Raw genomic sequence first — 2652 nt, 5'->3', positions numbered from 1 at the left:
AGCTTCATGTCCTTTCCAGGTGTCCAGCGCCCAAAGAGTAGAGCCCAGCGTCCAAAGGCCCAGAGTGGACCCCCTAGCTGGCATTCCACACCCAAGGAGCCTCATAGCATGTGGATCTCATTAAATCTCAGGCCAAACACTCACCAAGTGGGCCTCAAAAGTGGATTTTAGCACCAAATAGACTGTTTTACCCTTACTAGTCATTTGTTTAGTATTTAAAGGATTTGATCTATGTAATTTGGGGGGAACAGACATCACTTTTCTCATTATTTTCGTTTTCACCATTGTTTTTACTTTTAGTATGAGTTTCTAAACCTCCTAGGTTGAGGGGAGGAGCCCTGCTGAATCCTATGAATTAATAAAAGTATTTCTGTTTCTTCTTCGATCTGTGTTTGATCTATCTCTAAGATGTATATTCTAATCTTCATCAAGGTGAGCAGGATGATCTGACAAATTAGCTCTGTTCATCACATTAAGACAAATGTGCCTGACAAACACCTGCGTCTACTTGGGTTTGTATGAATACTTGGCCGGAAAGCACGAACCAATAGCTATGTTTATACATCTCTCAGACGGCTAATCCACGACTTTGTTGGGGACTTCTTGAGACATCAGTTCAGCTAATTTCCAGGGAGATTAGGGTCTCTGTGGTAGAGGCTAGAACCAAAGGCGCAGCATTCCTCCGATCCGGAAGCTTCGCCTTTATCTGTGGCATTTTGAGTAGGATCATCAAGGAGAATGAACTATACGCGCTTCACCCTCAAGTAGAGATGGATCCACACTAAACCTGGGGTTCAGATCCGGAGGAGTATTGGCAGCTGCTCAAACCAGTATCAGTCACATACAGCCTGCCATTGAAGAAATCACTCACAAGCAAAGAGAGCAGTAATACCAGAGTTAATTCAGATAGACAAAGCAACTCTAAACCTCAACTCTATTCCTAGTACTGATTTACCTTATCTCAATCCAACTGAATTTATTTACAAATACAAATTATGAATAGTTTCTTCTAATCCATCAACCTTCTGATTCCGCCTGACTAAGACCTACAAGACAAACCATAGCTTGCTTCAAGCCACAATCCTCGTGAGATCGAGCCTGACTTGCTCAGGTATTACTTGGACGACCCAGTGCACTTGCTGGTACTACTGTTGTACGAAATAGTGTGGGTTTTGCGTACACGACCACCAAAAGGCACACAAAGCAGGAATATATACCAAACAGGAAAGAAGCAGAAAACTGAGGTAAATAACAGCATATATGTGAAGTGAATGGATGATGAAAAGTTGAATGGAAGCATGCATGAAATTCAAGGTAAAAGTAAATAGAAGTAGCATCCAATCAAGCAAATTAATCCAAGACAGCTAACTTGCTTGTTTATCACAAATGAAGAGAATAAAGAAGCATTGTTGCTACGCTCAAAGAAAAGGAAAACAGTTAGTTGAAAAAGAAAAGAAAACTTAAAAGTTATGTACATAGTAAAAACGGTCCTTAATCCTAAAAAGTTGCAAAGGTTTTGACACAATCAAGCTCACGTTCACTTCTCAACAATGTAATATGCCAAAACAAGTGATGTAAATGTATGTGTATAGCACATAATCAATTGGATAATGGTCACAATCACTTGGCATGAGTTAAAGCAATATGATTTTTAAAAAGCTAAAATGTTGATGAACAAAGCAGTTAAGGTCATGTCAAACACCAAAATGCAATTAAGCATTAAAGTCACAAGATTGAAATAAGAAACAGAAAAGTCATGTTCTATGTAACTTGAAGCAATTAAGCATGATGGAAGTGGTTGACTCTAGTTACATAATTTAAAATTTCTCAATCTTATGAAGTCAGGCAAAGAGGCTTTAACCAGAAAAGACTTCAAGATTTGGTCAATTTGAAAATCAATTTAAGCCACACAATGCATATGAGTTAATCATCATTGAAATAAGCAAAGAATTTAAAGGTATGACCAAAACTTGCAAAGAAACTTCTTGGATGCAATTTTAAAAATCGTTTAGCAAACAAGGTTCTATTGACACAAAAATCTGTCAAATAGAGCCTTATTGCAACAAATCAAACAATGCAGCTTAATGAAGCAAAATAACAGGAAACCTCAGCTTTCAGCAATAAAATAGTGAAGCAAATAGCCGGATAATTAATTAATTGAGTTTAATAACAATTCAAAACAAAAGCAACGGAATACCAAGCTTGATTAATCAATTGCATCAAAAATGAATATTAAAAACAGATTTAAACAAATTTCGGTAGCATTTCAGCAGTAAATTAACACAATTCCCAAATTTCACTCAATCAAATCAAATTCCATATGAATGCAACACAAATGAGCACAAATTACATAACAATTCATATGAATTAAGCAAATAAACATACTTGAGTGAGTAGCAGTTCACAATTCAATCCAAAAACTAAGAAAATTATGAGGTTGTGGCAGTCACGGTGGAGGATAAGAGGGAAGAGAGTGCAAAATGGAAGGAGGAGAAATGTGAGACAATGAAGAAGAATTGGGGTAGGGTGCTGTTAACAGCATTGTTAGGGTCGTCGGAGGTGGATCGTGGTGGTGGTAGGGAGGTTTGTGGCGGTAAACAATGGAGGAGTGGAAGAGAGAGAAGAAGAATGACATTGGGGGAGAATGGGGTG

The sequence above is a fragment of the Arachis ipaensis genome, chromosome B7, assembly GCF_059453495.1.
Source record: "Arachis ipaensis isolate K30076 ecotype BB chromosome B7, ASM5945349v1, whole genome shotgun sequence".
In the NCBI taxonomy this organism is placed as follows: domain Eukaryota; kingdom Viridiplantae; phylum Streptophyta; class Magnoliopsida; order Fabales; family Fabaceae; genus Arachis; species Arachis ipaensis.
Note: the sequence above shows the minus strand (reverse complement) of the source record.